General features: G+C 35.5%; 1 long non-coding RNA gene across 1 annotated transcript; it reads right to left on the bottom strand.

Annotated features, from left to right (window-relative positions):
* Positions 1–20,631: 20,631 nt before the first annotated feature.
* On the bottom strand, positions 20,632–22,146 carry LOC147479568 (uncharacterized). Its single transcript, XR_015206625.1, has 3 exons — positions 22,011–22,146; positions 20,871–20,921; positions 20,632–20,696 (listed from the first exon to the last, which is right to left on the bottom strand). It is a non-coding gene; the product is annotated as an uncharacterized LOC147479568 (long non-coding RNA).
* Between the last annotated feature and the right edge of the window lie 360 nt (positions 22,147–22,506).

Genomic DNA, 22,506 nt, shown 5'->3' with positions numbered 1-22,506 from the left:
GAAATGCATCAGGTGTGAAGGAGCGGGCTCTTTGGGTTGGAATTGGATCAGGGATTACTTCCATTGTTCTTCTTGCATTTTTGTGTACTACGTTTTTCTGTTACTGTGGCCAAATGGAAAAAACAGCTCCTACCAAAATTACCATTGGAGGGAACATGGTATCACCATTGATATCTCATTATAGAAGTTTGTGACCACCAAGTATTGATGCCCCGGCCATCGGGATTTCATCAAGAATATGATTACTGGTACTTCCAGTAAGCAGGCGATGTGATGTCCTCATTATTGACTATACTACTGGAGGTTTTGAAGCTGGTATTTCCAAGGATGGTCAGACCCGTCTTGATGCAGGATATGTGAAGATGATTTTGTTTAAGCCCATGGTCGTGGAGACTTTCTTTGAATACCCGCCACTCGGTTGTTTTGCTATGAGGGACATGTGTCAGAATGTTGCTGTGAGAGTCATCAGGAGTGTTGAGTAGAAATACCCATCTGGAGTCAAGGTAAGAATGTATGCAGCCAAGAAGAAATGAACCAATGTCTTCTTTGGTAAGGTTATTTCCATTAGCTATTATTGTCGTTGTTTTGTAACAGTTCATATACTGCTATATACATTGTGAAGGGCAAGTAATTTGCCAAAAGTGACTCAACCGTTTAAATGGTGTTATGAGATTTTTTTAGAATTCGCTTTTATATATTTGATTAGCGTAGGTTGGAAATAAGTAAAGCAACATCATCTGATGAGGAATAAAGCCTCAATACTAAAGAGGTTTGATAGTTCTTCTTTGAAATTGTTTTGGTTCTAGATTTATGGTCTTAACCATTTTGTGACTAATTAGTTGCGAACAAGTCCACACTATAAACTTAGCTATCACCCTGCCTTTATTACTATATGCAAGATTATCGAAACAATTAAGTTCGTGTAAAAGTTATTCAATTCAGATTTTGAAAAATAACAGACAAGAAACATGTAGAAGGCAGAATGTTTCTTTTTCATGTAGAAGGCAGATTTACAAGTTTTCCCCAATTTATTTTACTTCACTAGATGTTCTTTTCAATTGTAATAGCAAGTCCGATAATCAAAAGGATTAGTGGAATTGCACTATCTTTAAGGTAATGTGTATCCAATACTCACATGTTGCCTAAAAAGAAAATGTTAAAGAGAGAAATCATTAATGTAGCCGTTAAACCATCTTAGTTATTTTGTATCCTATTATCATTAGGACACTTTAAAAGGCCATAGGTCGTAACACATGAAGTTTATCAACTGAACATCAAGACTCGTAAAGCATTCATATCTCATCTTTCAAATTGCACCAATAACCAGATTTGTGTAATTATTATTACAAATATGGTTCGCCTCAACCGCCGCTGTGGTGATGGAGATTTTCAGAGACCCAAGCAAGTAAAACCAAGGCCGATTTGCTTAATTTAAGATAATTGGAAAAAAAAATCTTATCTAAGATATATACAAATCATGCCTTATCTCCTATATCTATACAAATCACGTAGTAATTGAAGCAACTCCTAAAAAAAAAGGAATGCTAAATAATTATAAATACCTCCCTAGATTTGGCTAATTCTCCATAATCTACTATTCACTTATACACATTCAACCAAAAACCTATTACCATACTCAACCAAAACACCTCCTTACCGTCTTTATACTCAACCAATATCTGTACATTGTTCACCAAATCAGGTACTCTTCTTACTGTTTATGTTATGTTTGATTCGATTTTTTTTTTTGCTTGGAGATGGGGCTTCAGTGCATCTAGGGCCTCTATAAGATGCAGTACCTCCCTCTGGTCCATCTCCAGCAGCATTCCTGTTATCTTAGAAACTGGTTGAAGTTGTTTCACTAGCAAGGAATAGACCTCTTGCTTTTATTGATAGCTATTATATTTGTTTTAGTAAATTTTAGTAGTTCTTAATAATAATTTTATGTCTTATGCAACTTACAGTTCTAATATGGTTGCAAGAGGGACAACAAAGCGTACTACAAATAGTGCTAGAGCAGCACATGGTACAACTAAACCTAGAGCTGCAAGAAGATCAAGAACAAACGTATCTGACCCTGAAAATTGTTTGGCAAAAAAACCAATTCTTAGTACTCCGGTACTAAGTAAAGAAGAATGTAAATTTAATCGATCTAATTAATCGGATGTCTTCTTTAGCAAAAAAGAGGAATAGACCTCTAGGTGTTGGTGATTTGCAAAATCAGTTAAAGAAGGATTTAATAAAAGAAATTCCCAAAAAAAAAAAACAGACCTCAAAAGAAAAAGAAACTGTTTTGATTCGCTCAGAGATGATGATTACTATTCACAAATCAGTGGATGTGAATTAGATGTTGATGAAGAAAGCAATTCATATGAAGACATGATGCTTGGAGAAAGTGAACATACAAGTAAGAATTTAAATATATGTTATTTTGATATTTAGAATGTAAAAATTTTAACTGTGTTATTATGTTATTTTTTTACACAGGAAATTTTCAAGAAGCATGGAATTTTGGAGAACCAAACTGTGTGTGTTCTTTTTGTGGAGCAATATTATGGTATGAAGAAAGGGTTGGGCGAACAAGACAAACCAAAAAACCACAGTTTGGAATATGTTGCCTACATGGAAAAGTTCAACTTCCTGTTTTGGCTAATGCACCTCCATTCCTAAACCAACTACTAGATCATGAAAGTGGTACAAGGTCAGCAAATTATAGAGAAAATATGCGGGCGTATAACTCGATGTTTGCTTTCACATCAACTGGAGGAGTGGTTGATAAAAAAAATAAACAACGGAAAGGGGCCATATGTTTATAAGATAAGTGGGTAGAATCATCACAAAATTGGAACCTTGCTACCAATTCCAGGTTAGCTTTTAAATTTGGTCAGTTATACATATATACAGCAAATGAAGTGCAAAATATTATATTTTTTTGGTATGTATAATTTTCTTTTAATGAACAATGCAGAAAATAATTTGACATTTGATTTTTCTTAATAATTTTGTGATTACATGTCATTTACATGTTAATTTCGTTTTTTGTTCTTTTACGCCAGTCGATTCCTAAATTTGGCCGCTTATAATGATATGATACAACCAATGAAGTGCAAAACAGATTGAACTCTTTTAGTAAAAAGATTGAAAAGAAAAACCGTTAGATCCAAACATTATAGCGGGGACTCATTGAAATGTTAAATGAAAACAACATAATAGCCGAGAGTTTCTGTAATGGGCGAGAGATAGATTTGAGAATTTGAAATTGCTGATGTTAGTATAAGACTCATTAGTACAAGACAGATCGTGGAAGAGTATACAACATGCCAACTTCTAATGAGGTAGCCGGTCTCATTGTTGGTAATGGAGATGAATCTCAAGGTCACCGTGGACGTTGTTGTTGACAAGAAAGGATACGGCTTGAAGAAGATCGATGAGACTTTTCCAAGTTTTATGTCAATGCAATACCCTCTCTTATTTCCCGATGGAGTGATGGGTATAGACACGAAATAAAATACAGAAATGGTAGTAAAGTTGGTAAGAGACAACATGTTACCATGAGAGAGTATTATGCTTTTAGAATGCAAATGAGAGCAAATGAAGGACTAACAATATTTAGAGGTGGTCGATTGAAGCAACAATTTTGGGTTGATGCATACACCGGCCGCCGAGGAAATGAGGCTTTCGTGGGTTAGAAATAACCAACATAACGATTCAATCTTTGAACTATACCAAGGTATGGTTGATCTTTGTTGTTTCGGGGATACTAAACCCAAGATCGTTGGTAGGCGATTAGTTTTACCATCGCCTTTTATAGGTAAGTTCAATCAAATCCCAAATACTCACTTGCAACCTTTGAAAATGAATATATAATGACAAATGATTAATTTTACCATTGTTTTTATAGGTGGTCCAAGATATATGGTTCAAAATTATCGGGGATGCCATAGCCATTTCGGATGGGCTGGAACTCCTGATATTTTCACCACATTTACTTGCAACCCCAAATGGCCTGAAATTCAAATGGCATTGGACAAGGTTTCTAAGGGACTAAAACCTGAAGATGTCCCTGATATTATTGCTCGGGTATTCAAATAAAAACTACGACGAGTTAATGATCGACGGTAATGGCGTAAACATTTTGGTAAAAGCTTGGGCAGGTCAGACTTTATGTTTAATTCTTTTGCCTATAATTTATAAAATGCATAAGCGCCATCAGTTGCTGGCATAAATAAAGAAATCTTAGTACATACCTCTTGCTTGAACAATTGATCTGAACAAAAAATAAATATGAAAAACTAGGTAAAAATATTTTCGTGCATGTTACAGATAGTAATGTCAAGACAAGACTACTTGAAGGATTACTTCTATCAAACGCGTTTAGAATGCTTTATATAATAAAAGTATTGTCCGCTTTTACGTTTATATAATCAAAAGCAAAAATCAAATGAACTTTGATTATATCGCTTCTATTCTAACAAATCTTCCACTAATTTTACGTTTAGAATGCTTTAGTAAACAAGCACCAATTACATGTTTGTCCGGAACCTTAAAAAAAGAAACTCAAAAGCATCATCTCAAGTACAAACTGCTACCGCATCAGAAATTAGTAGTAAAACAAGATCTTGCCGACACGGTTTTCCCGGATATCACCGGGGTTCCATTTCTTCCGTGAATCAAAGACCACGAGCTTAAAGACAAAGGAACTGGAGCCTTTTTCCGAAAGCCGATCTGCATTGCAGAAAATAAACTAATTAAAGAATCCAAATCGCAGGTGATACTTTAGGACTAATAATATTTTACTACTGCTTACAAAAATATTCACCTTCACGACAATGTCGACTTCACTTCGCAAGTGAATCTCTCAGATTTTGAGCTTGGGCAAAGGACCCTACAAAGGCAAAAGTAATAGTGAGGCAAAAGATATTATTTATTTGTTCATGCGTCAATAATAATCCTCCCTCTAAACATTGAACATTGTCTAATCCATAACAAACAGAATTAAGAGTTCACACAGTACATTTAACAACTTATCTAAAAACACCATCAGAGAATCAGAGTAAAACCGATAAACTAAAGCCTAAAGAAAACTACAAACACATGTTGAAGTATGAGAGACACTGGAACATTACTTCAACACGTCTTAGCATTGATTGAAACCTTACATAATATATAGCCCCCCACCTTTTCACCTCTCCCAACCATATTACAGATGTAGTCGATTAGCCCACAAAGTTGGCTGTGAATGCACCTGTTTGGTTCAGCATTGCATCAATCTCATCACCATCCCCCATTTCAAGCTGTAATATCAACAATCAAGCTCAAAAGTTAAACGCACAGAAATGAAGCTGATGAATTGGATTAAAATGAAGTACACGTGATAGAAAAATAGATACCTCATCTGGAGTCTGCTCTCCTCTAAGACGACAACCATCAAACAAGAAGGCAATTGAATTGAACTCGACAGATGGCGATCACAATATGCAATCATCAACTTCATTTTCATCCTAAATTAACACAGAGTCAGTTCGAATTACGGTGACTTTCAGTAGAGATACAACAAGCACCAAAGTTCAAAGAACATAGCCCTGATGCTAGCAAGCAATAACCTTTCCAATACGTAGTTTTAATAAAAAGACTGGATTTCAAATAACCACAGCAATGCTATTTGCTAAGTTTCCAAATGTGCAGCTTTCAAATATCCGTTAGACAGCTGCTAACTAATTTTGCTATAATGAGAAAACCCAAACTGCACCTGATCTCTAATTCACAAGTAAATCCTAAAGTTACAAGAGTAGACGCTCTCAATCTTTGAATGCGCATACATAGTAGCACCCTTGATTCGCGATAACCAATCCGAGAACCGAAGCATTGACACAAAATGGAATTATAATATACAAATCTTTTCTTTCTCCCTCAATTAATTGAAATGAAGTTCACTATAGTAAAAGTTCGCTTTATTATCTTAAGAGATCTTCCCTTATTCTTGAGCGCCGGTTGTCACCTTCTTCATAAGTAAGGAAAAGCTCTTATGCGACAACCCAAGATGCTGCAACCGGTGCTTATTCAGTATCGCTGTAATCGATTCAATCTTGAGGGCATAATAATCACTAAGCCATGCCAGTAATAGTCTCTAAATTCTACAAGAGAATTCAAAGCTGAAAAAATAACATAGACGCCAAGATATAATCTATTCGAAGCAATAATAATATTCTTTTGTAAACCAAAGTTTCTACTCAATTTGTTTTTCCAAGTTTTGACTATGCGGAGAAATAATACTTTCCAACTTTTGTTATGCAGCAATATACACAATAGAGTTTCAAAAGAGGGGTTTACCACACGCTCATATCTTGCTTTTCTTGGATAATGGTGTCAAGCCAAAGACCCCTACTCAGATCAATAAGTTAATATCAGTAGAGCTTCCAGACCCAGAAGATAAAGTTGCATATGAACCAGTCACACAGTTTATGATACATGGGCCCTATGGAAATTTAAATTCAAGATCGCCATGTATGTTGGAAAATAAGTGCTCTAGACACTATCATAAGGCCTTTTGCAGTGAGACTTCTATTGATTACAATGACTTCACCATTTATAGGAGAGAAACAATGGTCGTAAAGTCACGGTTAAAGTTTTTGATAAAACTGAAGAACTGGACAATAGGTGGGTGATACCACATAATGTCGATTTGTGTGTGAAATTTCAAGCACACATAAATGTTGAGCACTATAATAAGGCGAGGTCGATCAAATATCTTTTCAAGTATATTAACAAGGGCAAAGACAGAATTAACGCCATTATTTATTTCGAAAATGTCGCGACAGATTTAGGCACAGGGAAACAAACTATTAGAGATGTAGACGAAGTTGAACATTTTCTTGATTGTCGTTATCTTTCTGCTTCTGAAGCATGTTGGAGGTTATTGAATTTTGAAATTCAATACAGAAAAAAAGCGTAGAAAGGTTGCCATTCCATCTTGAAGGAGAGCAAATGGTCTATTACGTTGATAAAGATCTACCGAAAAGAAGTCATAGAGCGAGAATATATCAAAGACAAAGTTTACAGAGTGGCTTAAAGCAAATGCCATGTACCCGTCTGCCGTGAGAACTTACTTACATGGATTTTCCAACTAAATGGGTTTGGCAAACCAAAAGTAAAAGAGTGGACTCCAAGAAAAGGTGGTGGTAAAAAAAATCGGGCCGCGGTCTACTATGCTCACCCTACATCAGGAGAAAGATTTTACTTGCATATATTGCTTAATATTGTCAAAGGCCCTAGAAGCTTTAAAGAGATCAGAACAATAAATGGGACTACTTATCCTACTTTCAAAGCGGCATGTCAGGTAACTTATAAAATGAATGCTCCAAAAAATTTAAAAGATTTTCATAATTAGAGACACCTATTATGCATGTATATTATTTGATTTCATTTAGCACATTTTTTGTATATATATATATTATTAAATTAAATTTAATTGTCGGGCACTAGGTTTGCTTTGATGATGACAAAGAGTGGGATGATGCTCTGAAAGAGGCCGGATTTCAAAGCCCTAAAGCGCTTCGTGAACTGTTTGTGACATTAATGTTGAAGTCTGCGAGATATCATTTCCTGAAAAATTATGGGAAAAACATCATCATGCTCTTGGAGAAGACATCTTATATCGGTATAGAAGAAACAATGGGAATCGGACATTGAATTTATCAGAAGAGAAAATAAAAAATTACACTCTGGGTGAGATTGAAAATATCATGCTCAAAAGAGGAAAAACTTTGGCAACTGTGAAGGACTTTCCATTTCCAGATATGAAGGACCAAATGCCAGCTGGGAATAAAATAATTGCAGAAGAACTTGACTATAACGTGGTGCATGCATTACGGATGAAATCGTTAAATTGCATGAAGCCCTTAATCTCGAAAGCAGGGAAGTTTTCCAATCAGTTACAGAAGCAGTATATTCACAGAATGGAGGTGTATTTTTTGTTTATGGCAGCGGTGGAACTGGAAAAACGTATTTGTACAAGACTATCATTTCAAAGTTGAGATCAGAAGGTAAAATTGTACTTGCATTTGCTTTAAGGGGGAATAGCATCACTCCTTTTACCGGGAGGGCTTAACAAAGACATTCAAGGTTTAATATTCAAATTCCTACCAATGAAGATTCAACTTGCAACATCTCAAAACATGAAGCACTCGCCAAGCTCATACAGAAAGCCGATCTTATTTTATGGGATGAAGCACCAATGACTCATAGGCACGCGGTTTTGAAGTGTTGATAGAACTTTTAAAAGACATAATGGATGAAGAAACCAAACATTTTGGTGGCAAAACATTTCTAATGGGTGGTGACTTGGATAAATTTTGCGATTATTCCAAGGGGTAAAAGAGGTGACATTGTTGACGCTTCAATAAAAGGGTACGATTTTAGATATATCAAAAAACACAATTTTATCAAATAATTCAGCTTTAGTAACTTTGAACAATTTATTTTTTTACCATATTTATCTATATTTGACAGTCCAAAATGGGAAGAATGTAAAGTATTTCATCTGACTCAAAACATGAGATTACAAAATGACCGAGTAGACCCTAAAACAGTTAGCTCTATAGAAGACTTTAGCAAGTGGGTTTTAGATCTTGGAGATGGAAACTTGCCAGCAATTGCTATGGAGAATGATATTGAACGAACATGGATACAAATTCCAGAAGATCTCCTTATTCCAGAATCCGATGACTCTATCCAAGATATTGTGTCAACTATTTATCCAGATTTTGCCAGAAATCATAACTCGGTTAAGTACCTCAAGGAAAGAAGCATCTTAGCCCCTAAGAATGAAACAGTTGATGAAATTAACTCATACATTATTTCATCACTACCAGGAGATTTACAGAGTTACTTGAGTGCAGAGACTCACTTTGTCCCATAGAAGGTTAGCACATCAAATAAATAAACAAAAAACTATTTTCCTTTAGACGTTTTTTACATTTCTTATAAGATTATTTAATTATTTTGCAGGAAAGTCTGTTGAACAAGACGTTCTCTATCCTATAGAATTTTTGAATACTCTTCAATTTTCAGGAGTGCCAAACCATAACATTGAGCTGAAAGTTGGTGTTCCCATAATGTTAATGCGGAATTTGAACCAGAGTGCAGGGCTTTGCAATGGAACTAGGTTGATTGTGACCAGGTTGGGATCCAAAGTTATTGAAGCAAAAAATTATAACAGGTAGTAATATAGGAGATCCAAATCTACATTCCAAGAATCATCCTGTTTCCGAAAGTGACACCAAGTGGCCATTTGTTTTCAAGAGAAAACAATTTCCTATCGAGTGTGCTATGCAATGACTATAAACAAGAGCCAAGGACAAACTTTCAACCATGTTGGTGTTTATTTACCACGCCAATTTTCACACATGGCCAATTATATGTGGCTGTTTCAAGAACAACATCTAGACAGGGACTAAAATTTCTAATAAAAAGTGAAGACGATGAGCCAAAAAGGATATACGTAACATTGTGTATAAAGAGGTTTTTCAAGCAATTTGATTAAGGTATTGTTCTTATGATTAAGCTTTATCAACATCATAATACTTAATGTTTTTGTAATATTATTATTAATATTTTTTTTTTCATGTTGGAAATTCTTTTGCAAGTGATTGTAAGGCTCTATTACTATCCGATTTTTGCAGGAAGGACTTACCACTAAAATCGTATACATGTTTTTTGCAGAAATACTATGTGTGAATGCTGGAATGGTCATTTGATGATACTGCATTAGAAGCCGTAGAGAAGATTGTATTTTTCTTTGTCTATTTCATACCAACTTTGTCTAATTTCTTTGTCCTATTACGTATGACATTTATGAAAAAAACCTTATGTTGTCTCCACTTTTTTTTATTGATATTGACTGGACACTCAACATCATTCAGTGTGATCTAATGTAGGAACTTTACATCTGACTCTTGCCCAAGGTCGATCTTAGGAATCAGGATATAAAAATATGCCTATTACCTCTGACAAAAAATATGCCTATCTTTTGTTTTCATTGATATTGCAAGGTTGTCAAGTCCTGTCTAGGTACTGGTTAATGCGACTTTTGACAGGGGAATATAGGTATTAAACCTGGTGGGACTTGAGCTAGCCAAGAAAAAAGGTGAGTTGTTGACCAGTTATAACCGACAATACCATATTACGGTAACGCATTTCGCGACAAATTAAGCAAACTGCAACTATACTTGCATTTGGTGTAAGCTTTGAATAACTGTTTAAGGAGATCATAATGCCGATCAGTTTTATATATACACACACACACACACCTTTTTAATCAATGTTATACTTGCACATCTCTGATTCGATTTTTGATTTTCAAACTCAAAGAGTTTGATGGTTGGAACAGGGGATTGATTGTCATCAACCTGGCCAGAATTTGATGTTGTCCTATTTATTTACATGTTGTGTTGTATTTATATTTTAAGCTTGGCTGACCAAACTTGATGAACCTTTATGTTATGATGCGTGAGTTGTTTCATTTTAGGACTGTGTCCGTGTGTCTCCATTATCTGAAATTATGAATGTGAATGGAGTCACATCAAGTTTGTATCTGAATGCGGCTGTGTTAATTTGGCAAATTCAGTTCCAGAGATTTGTTTAAGCTACATACAAAATGGATGTAGTACACTACCTTCAGGTTCGCGACTAGGTTATGAATTATGGAGCAACAATACCACATTGACTGTTGGTATTTATCAGTTGTGAATGTCAGACCACTTCCAATTCAGTTCAGCTCATTGCTTTGAATGACACACAAGGAATCAAATGTCTTAGGAACATCAATTATCCCTCCCACTAGCAGGTTATGCTAGAGGCGGTACCTGGTAATCATATACCAGCCATCGGCCTAGACAATCTGTAAAAGAGGTTCCTCCATGACCTTTGAGTTTACTATAATTTCAGAAGATCCCTCAACTCACACATTATTTATCCAACAATGGAACTTAATCCCAAGACACCAGTTCATACATTCTACATATGTAGGCCATTGAATCAGGGTGAAATTTCAAGTGATTGTTCATCTGTGGAATTTAATTTGTTTAAGGATAATGAACTACAGATTTTATGTGGTGATTCTTCTAGGAAGCTGTTTCAAGTGATTGTTCATCTGTGGAATTTAATTTGTTTAAAGATAATGAACTACAGATTTTATGTGGTGATTCTTCTAGGAAGCTGTTTAAGTTCGATCATGTGTTCGGACCTCAGGATGATCAAGGTAATTTTAATGTTGTCAATGTTAGTTTCAAGTGTTTGCGACTTTTACTTCTTTACGTTTTTCCTTAATTATTTATGGAGTTTCCTTAATTATTTGCGATTGTACTTGCTTTCACTAACAAACAAACAGTTGTTCACTTTGGAGTTAGAATATATATATATATATATATATACTTGCAGCGTACATTTCCCAATGCTCCAAATTTTTCTCTGCAAACTATTGATTTATACTAAGCAGTAAGCACGCTTAAAACATTACTTTTGAGTTGACAAAAAGCAAAAAATAAAAATGGATATGACCCCCTAACAATGATCTTCATGTTACTTTAGTTGGTGGAGATTGTTTCATCTTGAGCATGGATCTATAGCGGGTAGTACACTGAACTATGGAATCACAACCAAAACAAGTAGAAACCTCCCTTCCAGATCAAAGATGTCATCTCCGCAACATTATTGAAGTCTCTACATGTGAACAGTTTTTATTAGGATTGACATGGTGGACATATGTGATGGTTGCCCGTGTTTTTAAGTGAGTTTCCTGCTTTAGAAAAAGGAACAAAGATCCGTTTATGTGCCTAGGCCCTTAGACCCACCGAAACATATATATGAATCTCTCTCTATGAACTAGGGGTATAGATGGATTGGATCCCAATGGTTAAATTCATTGGAAGCATGGGACTAGACCTAAAGATCTTTGACATATCCATTATGAGAATGTGGAACGTCGTTGAATAATATATATCCCGACCAATCTGTGAACTATGTTACGGTTTCCTTTGGTCCACTTGCGTGGTATGATCCAACCATTAATCGTCATGCCATTGCAACATGAGGTATGCTCATTTTGCAGTAATTGATGAGAGGTGGGCGTAGTGTTATATACTTGTTTACTAATGAATAAAATAATCTCCCATAACTGGCTCTCTTGCTGCAGCCTGCAGATGTGGAACACAATCAGCCTATTCTGGATTTAAATTGTGCTCTGAGCATACAGGGTGAAGTTTTCAATTATTTCTAATTGAAAATTTCTTGGCGACTTTACTAACTTTATTACATCCATTTTATGTGAAAGTTTAGAGAGAAATCATTATCCAATGCTTGGGCTATCGAATTTATCGAAATAGACCCTTATACTAGATATATATGTAAAATTTAGACAAGTAATTCTCTAGGACACTTTGTTTGGGTTGTACTAGAAACTGATCAAATACCTACAATTCTTTGATTATCTCAGGTCACTAAGCTACATGTTTTACCTATCTATCTCAAAGTGGCAGAGCTTTCTAATTTCAACAGTTATAATTGGATAAATATCTTCACTTGCTAACTTACCCATATTATGTTGACCTAACTTACTTATCATCTTGATATTGGTAATTCTTTTTGTAGTGCTCGAAATAACACAGAGCGTGTGATATTGGATGAGGTTGCTCACGTGTTTGTTCATAGTGTTTGTGCTTAATGGAGATTCTGTTAAAAAACACACATAGAGAGGTAAGGTGCTCCACACAGAAGGTGATGAGAATGGTGGGGAGAAGCTGTGGGTGTTGCGGTGGGGAAAGTCAAGTAAGAGGAATGTGATCTCGAGGACACAGAGTTGGGGGCCAAGTTCAGCATTTGAGAGAAACCGCGGAGAAAAGTCGATGCTTATCGGGCAAGAGTGTTCAGTCATAACAACTAAAACAAAGAGTTTCACTTAGTTGGTGAAAGTGGGGTTTGAAGTAAAATGAGTTGTGGGTGAGAGGGATAAACCCGTAACTAGAAAAGCAATCTTTGGCAAAAGCATAGTGAGACATACCAAGAGCATTGGCATTTTGATTGGGTAACTCCATTTAAGTTTAAGAAGAGTACTTCATCTCAAAGCACTTTTTTTAAATAGTTCGCTTTTTATTTCTTCAGTAAATGTTTTTCTCGATTTCGAAAGTAAATGTGGATTGTTCTATTAAAAGATATATGCAATGAGATTCTTAGTATTTGTTTCCCTGAGCTTTGTTGTCACTATTCAGATTCCAATGTCTTTAGAAATTTGTCAAGCTTGACAAAACTAGATCTCAGCCTTAACCAACTCACGATATAAAATTCCGCGGTCATTTGGAGGATCATCAAACCCGACACAACTAAATCTCAGATCTAATCAATTGAATAGGACCATTCCTGAAAAGTCTAGGACAACTTTCAAAACGGCTTAACTTGGATTTATCTAGCAACTCTCTCAATGGTGTTATATCCGACGTGATTTTTGCTAAACTCCCCAAATTAGTTTTTTTAGAATTGAGTTGGAACTCTCTCATGTGAATATGGCATCAGGATTTGGATTCCACCTTTTCAACTCCAATATATTGGAATGACTTCTTGCAATCTAGGACTCAGATTTCGAATGGAGTTCGAACACAAAACACAATTCACCGCGTGCGATGTCAATGCATGCTTTTCATTGTGCCACTTTGAACTCTTAAGTATTATGGTGTAGTTATATTGTAAAGGTTGTCGGCGTTAAGGGGTGAGATTATCCTCTTCTTAACATTAAGGGTGGTTATGACAATATGGATATGAAGATAGATGACCGAGTTTAGTTTTGTTGCCATAAGCAACTACTAAAATTTTATTATTAACCATCACTTTCGCATTCTGAAAGCGTAAATTAGAACACCAATGGTCAATCAAATATTTTAATTTTGATAATTAAAATATACTTTTAGTTGTAAATAAGTTATACTTTCCATTCATTCGCTTATTTTGAAATAATCCATCTTGATCTTCTTTTGTAGGCTGGCAATCTATTTCATCTACTTTTTATAGTTTTTCAAGATATTCAACACATGGTCTTTTGACCACTCCCATCCCGACATTTTACCATTTGTTCTTTTGGTTGTTGCGAATGATGAACGAGGGGCAAATACATAGTTGGCATAGTTAAGTCCTTGCAATCAAAACCCTGGTGGAGGTGTAGAGTGGCTTGCTTCTCTTAAATTTGGATCTTAATGAAGTTGTTGAAGCTCTTTGTACTTTTACCTGGTGTTGGTCCCAAGGTCGTAAGCATTGCTCTATTTTCATTAGACCAACACCATGTTATTCTGTTGACACACATGTCCGCGTGTCGCGGCATGCTTCGCTTTTAATTTTGTTTTGATTGCTAAAACATGCAAACCGGCTCTTTCACTAATATTATTATTATTTTTTCTAATGTCTTCATTTTGGGTTAACGGTTTGTGGTTGACGGAGTATTTTTTTGATGAACTGAACGAAGTATTGACAAGAGAACTTACTGAAGATGGTCACTGCCATGCGTACTGAAATCGGATTACCTCGATATGGTCTTCTAAGATTGAAACTCTTTGGATTTAGTTAGGGCCTAATAGATCTGCTGGTGCTTCTGGAACTGATGCATTATTGAATGGATTGGAGATATTTAAGCTCGGTCAAAGAGGGGATCTTTCTTATCCATCAAAGCCATCAGGTTCGGGTGGAAATGCATCAGGTGTGAAGGAGCGGGCTCTTTGGGTTGGAATTGGATCAGGGATTACTTCCATTGTTCTTCTTGCATTTTTGTGTACTACGTTTTACATTCTTGTGGCCAAAGGAAAAAAGCTCTCGCCAAAACAATCCACCGGATGGCGCCAAAATTTCACCATTGGAGGGAACATGGTATCACCATTGATATCGCATTATAGAAGTTTGTGACCACCAAGTATTGATGCCCCGGCCATCGGGATTTCATCAAGAATATGATTACTGGTACTTCCCAGCGCAGGCTGATGTGATGTCCTCATTATTGACTATACTACTGGAGGTTTTGAAGCTGGTATTTCCAAGGATGGTCAGACCCGTCTTGATGCAGGATATGTGAAGATGATTTTGTTTAAGCCCATGGTCGTGGAGACTTTCTTTGAATACCCGCCACTCGGTCGTTTTGCTATGAGGGACATGTGTCAGAATGTTGCTGTGAGAGTCATCAGGAGTGTTGAGTAGAAATACCCATCTGGAGTCAAGGTAAGAATGTATGCAGCCAAGAAGAAATGAACCAATGTCTTCTTTGGTGAGGTTATTTCCATTAGCTATTATTGTCGTTGTTTTGTAACAGTTCATATACTGCTGTATACATTGTGAAGGCAAGTAATTTGCCAAAAGCGACTCAACTGTTTAAATGGTGTTATGAGATTTTTTTAGAATTCGCTTTTATATATTTGATTAGCGTAGGTTGGAAATAAGTAAAGCAACATCATCTGATGAGGAATAAAGCCTCAATACTAAAGAGGTTTGATAGTTCTTCTTTGAAATTGTTTTGGTTCTAGATTTATGGTCTTAACCATTTTGTGACTAATTAGTTGCGAACAAGTCCACACTATAAACTTAGCTATCACCCTGCCTTTATTACTATATGCAAGATTATCGAAACAATTAAGTTCGTGTAAAAGTTATTCAATTCAGATTTTGAAAAATAACAGACAAGAAACATGTAGAAGGCAGAATGTTTCTTTTTCATGTAGAAGGCAGATTTACAAGTTTTCCCCAATTTATTTTACTTCACTAGATGTTCTTTTCAATTGTAATAGCAAGTCTGATAATCAAAAAGGATTAGTGGAATTCGTACTATCATTAAGGTAATGTGTATCCAATACTCACATGTTGCCTAAAAAGAAAATGTTAAAGAGAGAAATCATTAATGTAGCCGTTAAACCATCTTAGTTATTTTGTATCCTATTATCATTAGGACACTTTAAAAGGCCATAGGTCGTAACACATGAAGTTTATCAACAAACATCGAATCTCGAAAAGCATTCATATCTCATCTTTCAAATTACACCAATAACCAGATTTGTGTAATTATTATTACAAATATGGTTCGCTCACAACTGCTGTGGTGATGGAGATTTTCAGCAGACCCAGCAAGTAAACCAAGGCCAATTTGCTTAATTTAAGATAATTGGAAAAAAAAAATCTTATCTAAGATATATACAAATCATGCCTTATCTCCTATATCTATACAAATCACGTAGTAATTGAAGCAACTCCCAAAAAAAAGGAATGCTAAATAATTATAAATACCTCCCTAGATTTGGTTAATTCTCCATAATCTACTATTCACTTATACACATTCAACCAAAAACCTATTACCATACTCAACCAAAACACCTCCTTACCGTCTTTATACTCAACCAATATCTGTACATTGTTCACCAAATCAGGTACTCTTCTTACTGTTTATGTTATGTTTGATTCGATTTTTTTTTTTGCTTGGAGATGGGGCTTCAGTGCATCTGGATAGCATTCATGTTATCTTAGAAACTAGTTGAAGTTGTTTCACTAGCGGGAATAGACCTCTTGCTTTTATTGATAGCTATTATATTTGTTTTAGTAAATTTTAGTAGTTCTTAATAATAATTTTATGTCTTATGCAACTTACAGTTCTAATATGGTTGCAAGAGGGACAACAAAGCGTACTACAAATAGTGCTAGAGCAGCACATGGTACAACTAAACCTAGAGCTGCAAGAAGATCCAATTCTTAGTATTTCGGTACTAAGTAAAGAAGAATGTAAATTTAATCGATCTAATCGGATGTCTTCTTTAGCAAAAAAGAGGAATAGACCTCTAGGTGTTGGTGATTTGCAAAATCAGTTAAAGAAGGATTTAATAAAAGAAATTCCCATAAAAAAAAAAAAAAGACCTCAAAAGAAAAAGAAACTGTTTTGATTCGAGATGATGATTACTATTCACAAATCAGTGGATGTGAATCAGATGTTGATGAAGAAAGCAATTCATATGAAGACATGATGCTTGAAGAAAGTGAACATACAAGTAAGAATTTAAATATATGTTATTTTGATATTTAGAATGTAAAAATTTTAACTGTGTTATTTTGTTATTTTTTTACACAGGAAATTTTCAAGAAGCATGGAATTTTGGAGAACCAAACTGTGTGTGTTCTTTTTGTGGAGCAATATTATGGTATGAAGAAAGGGTTGGGCGAACAAGACAAACCAAAAAACCACAGTTTGGAATATGTTGCCTACATGGAAAAGTTCAACTTCCTGTTTTGGCTAATGCACCTCCATTCCTAAACCAACTACTAGATCATGAAAGTGGTACAAGGTCAGCAAATTATAGAGAAAATATACGGGCGTATAACTCGATGTTTGCTTTCACATCAACTGGAGGAGTGGTTGATAAAAAAATAAACAACGGAAAGGGGCCATATGTTTATAAGATAAGTGGGCAGAATCATCACAAAATTGGAACCTTGCTACCAATTCCAGGTTAGCTTTTAAATTTGGTCAGTTATACATATATACAGCAAATGAAGTGCAAAATATTATATTGTTTTGGTATGTATAATTTTCTTTAATGAACAATGCAGAAAATAATTTGACATTTGATTTTTCTTAATAATTTTGTGATTACATGTCATTTACCTGTTAATTTCGTTTTTGTTCTTTACGCCAGGTCAGATTCCTAAATTTGGCCAGTTATACGTATATGATACAGCCAATGAAGTGCAAAACAGATTGAACTCTTTTAGTAAAAAGATTGAAAAGAAAAAACCGTTAGATCCAAACATTATAGCAGGACTCATTGAAATGTTAAATGAAAACAACATAATAGTGAGGAGTTCTGAGAATGGCGAGATAGATTCTGAGAATCTGAAATTGCTGATGTTAGTATAAGACTCATTAGTACAAGATATACTGACGGAAGAGTATACAACATGCCAACTTCTAATGAGGTAGCTGGTCTCATTGTTGGTAATGGAGATGAATCTCAAGGTCACCGTGACGTTGTTGTTGACAAGAAAGGATACGGCTTGAAGAGGATCGATGAGACTTTTCCAAGTTTTATGTCAATGCAATACCCTCTCTTATTTCCTGATGGAGCTGATGGGTATAGACCTGAAATAAAATACAGAAATGGTAGTAAAGTTGGTAAGAGACAACATGTTACCATGAGAGAGTATTATGCTTTTAGAATGCAAATGAGAGCAAATGAAGGACTAACAATATTTAGAGGTGGTCGATTGAAGCAACAATTTTGGGTTGATGCATACATTGCTGCTGAGGAAATGAGGCTTTCGTGGGTTAGAAATAACCAACATACGATTCGTGCTGAACTATACCAAGGTATGGTTGATGCTGTTGTTTCTGGGGATACTAAACCTGCATCTGTTGGTAGGCGATTAGTTTTACCATCGTCTTTTACAGGTAAGTTCAATCAAATCCCAAATACTCACTTGCAACCTTTGAAAATGAATATATAATGACAAATGATTAATTTTACCATTGTTTTTTATAGGTGGTCCAAGATATATGGTTCAAAATTATCGGGGATGCCATAGCCATTTCCGGATGATGGGCTGGAACTCCCCGATATTTTCACCACATTTACTTGCAACCCCAAATGGCCTGAAATTCAAATGGCATTGGACAAGGTTTCTAAGGGACTAAAACCTGAAGATGTCCCTGAAATTATTGCTCGGGTATTCGAAATAAAACTGCACGAGTTAATGACTGATTTGCAATGGCGTAAACATTTTGGTAAAGCTTGGGCAGGTCAGACTTTATGTTTAATTCTTTTGCCTATAATTTATAAAATGCATAAGCGCCATCAGTTGCTGGCATAAATAAAGAAAACTTAGTACATACCTCTTGCTTGAACAACTGATCTGAACAAAAAATAAATATGAAAAACTAGGTAAAAATATTTGCATGTTACGAAATAGTAATGTCAAGACAAGACTACTAAAGGATTACTTCTATCAAACGTTTAGAATGCTTTATATAATCAAAGTATTGTCTGCTTTTACGTTTATATAATCAAAAGCAAAAATCAAATGTACTTTGATTATATCGCTCTATTCTAACAAATCTTCCACTAATTTTACGTTTAGAATGCTTTAGTAAACAAGCACCAATTACATGTTTGTGCGGAACCTTAAGAAACATTCTTAGAAAACCTGCTTTAGTAGTAAAACAAGATCGATGCCTAACCGCGGTTTCCCGGATATCACCCAGGTTCCATTCTCTTCGGTGAATCCAAAGACCACGAGCCAAAGAAAGGAACTGGAGCCTTTTCTCGACCCGATGCATTAAACTAATTAAAGAATCCAAATCGCAGTGATACTTTAGGACTAATAATATTTTACTACCGCTAAAAATATTCATTCAACAATTGTCTGAATCTCATTTTGAACAACCCTAACAAAGGCAAAAGTAATAGTGATGAAGATATTATTTGTTGCTGCGTCAGTCAATAATCACTCCCTCTAAACATTGAACATTGTCTAATCCATAACAAACAGAATTAAGAGTTCACACAGTACATTTAACAACTTATCTAAAAACACCATCAGAGAATCAGAGTAAAACCGATAAACTAAAGCCTAAAGAAAACTACAAACACATGTTGAAGTATGAGAGACACTGGAACATTACTTCAACACGTCTTAGCATTGATTGAAACCTTACATAATATATAGCCCCCCACCTTTTCACCTCTCCCAACCATATTACAGATGTAGTCGATTAGCCCACAAAGTTGGTTGTGAATGCACCTGTTTGGTTCAGCATTGCATCAATCTCATCACCATCCCCCATTTGAAGCTGTAATATCAACAATCAAGCTCAAAAGTTAAACGCACAGAAATGAAGCTGATGAATTGGATTAAAATGAAGTACACGTGATAGAAAAATAGATACCTCATCCGAGTCCTCTCCTCTAAGGCGACAACCATCAAACAAGAAGGCAATTGAATTGAACTTCGACGGATGGCGATCACAATATGCAATCATCAACTTCATTTTCATCCTAAATTAACACAGAGTCAGTTCGAATTACGGTGACTTTCAGTAGAGATACAACAAGCACCAAAGTTCAAAGAACACAGCCCTGATGCTAGCAAGCAATAACCTTTCCAATACGTAGTTTTAATAAAAAGACTGGATTTCAAATAACCACAGCAATGCTATTTGCTAAGTTTCCAAATGTGCAGCTTTCAAATATCCGTTAGACAGCTGCTAACTAATTTTGCTGTAATGAGAAAACCCAAACTGCACCTGATCTCTAATTCACAAGTAAATCCTAAAGTTACAAGAGTAGACGCTCTCAATGCTGAATGCGCATACATAGTAGCACCCTTGATTCGCGATAACCAATCCGAGAACCGAAGCATTGACACAAATGGAATTCTAATATACAAATCTTTTCTTTCTCCCCTGTTAATTGAAATGAAGTTCACTATAGTAAAAGTTTGCTTTTATTATCTTAAGAGATCTTCCCTTATTCTTGGCGTCGGTTGTCACCTTCTTCATAAGTAAGGAAAGCTCTTATCTTGCGACAACCCAAGATGCCGCAAACCGGTGCTTATTCAGTATCAATCAATCTTGGGGCATAATAATCACTAAGCCATGCCAGTAATAGTCTCTCTAAATTCTACAAGAGAATTCAAAGCTGAAAAAATAACATAGACGCGCATATAATCTATTCCGAAGCAATAATAATATTCTTTTGTAAACCAAAGTTTCTACTCAATTTTTTTTCAAGTTTTGACTATGCGGAGAAATAATACTTTCCAACTTTTGTTATGCAGCAATATACACAATAGAGTTTCAAAAGAGGGTTTACCACACGCTCATATCTTGCTTTTCTTGGATAATGGTGCCAAGCCAAAGACCCCTACTCGGATCAATAAGTTAATATCAGTGAGCTTCCGGACCGAAAGATAAAGTTGCATATGAAGCGATCCACCACGGTTTATGATACATGGGCCTGTGGAGATTTAAATTCAAGATCGCCATGTATGTTGGAAAATAAGTGCTCTAGACACTATCCTAAGGCCTTTTGCAGTGAGACTTCTATTGATTACAATGACTTCACCGTTTATAGGAGAAGAAACAATGGTCGAAAGTCACGGTTAAAGTTTTTGATAAAATCAAGAACGGACAATAGGTGGGTGATACCACATAATGTCGATTTGTGTGTGAAATTTCAAGCACACATAAATGTTGAGCACTGTAATAAAGGCGAGGTTGATCAAATATCTTTTCAAGTATATTAACAAGGGCAAAGACAGAGCCACTTTGCCATTATTGTCGAAAAATGTCGCGACAGATTTAGGCCTGTGGAAACAAACTATTAGAGATGTAGACGAAGTTGAACATTTTTCTTGATTGTCGTTATCTTTCTCGCTTACGAAGCATGTTGGAGGTTATTGAATTTTGAAATTCAATACAGAAACCCAAGCTTAGAAAGGTTGCCATTCCATCTTGAAGGAGAGCAAATGGTCTATTACGATTGATAAAGATCTACCAGAAGAAGTCATAGAGCGCGAGAATATATCAAAGACAAAGTTTACAGAGTGGCTTAAAGCAAATGCCATGTACCCGTCTGCCAGAGAACTTACTTACATGGATTTTCCAACTAAATGGGTTTGGCAAACCAAAAGTAAAGAGTGGACTCCAAGAAAAGGTGGTGGTAAAAAAAAAATCGGCCGTGTCTACTATGCTCACCCTACATCAGGAGAAAGATTTTACTTGCGTATATTGCTTAATATTGTCAAAGGCCCTAGAAGCTTTGAAGAGATCAGAACAGTAAATGGAACTACTTATCCTACTTTCAAAGCGGCATGTCAGGTAACTTATAAAATGAATGCTCCAAAAAATTTAAAAGATTTTCATAATTAGAGACACCTATTATGCATGTATATTATTTGATTTCATTTAGCACATTTTTTTGTATATATATATATTATTAAATTAAATTTACCTGTCAGGCACTAGGTTTGCTTGATGATGACAGCGAGTGGGATGATGCTCTGAAAGAGGCCAGCGGATTTCAAAGCCCTAAAGCGTTATGTGAACTGTTTGTGACATTAATGTTGAAGTGCGAGATATCATTTCCTGAAAAATTATGGGAAAAACATCATCATGCTCTTGGAGAAGACATCTTATATCGGTATAGAAGAAACAATGGGAATCAGACATTGAATTTATCAGAAGAGAAAATAAAAAATTACACTCTGTGTGAGATTGAAAATATCATGCTCAAAAGAGGAAAAACTTTGGCAACTGTGAAGGACTTTCCATTTCCATATATGAAGGACCAAATGCCAGCTGGGAATAAAATAATTGCAGAAGAACTTGACTATAACTGTCGTGCATTACGTGATGAATAAGTTAAATTGCATGAAGCCCTTAATACTGAGCAGCGGGAAGTTTTCCAATCAGTTACAAAAGCAGTATATTCACAGAATGGAGGTGTA

Source organism: Coptis chinensis, chromosome 8, assembly GCF_015680905.1.
Source record: "Coptis chinensis isolate HL-2020 chromosome 8, ASM1568090v1, whole genome shotgun sequence".
Lineage (NCBI taxonomy): Eukaryota > Viridiplantae > Streptophyta > Magnoliopsida > Ranunculales > Ranunculaceae > Coptis > Coptis chinensis.
The sequence above is the reverse complement of the archived record's forward strand: the minus strand, read 5'-3'. Positions and strand labels throughout refer to the sequence as shown.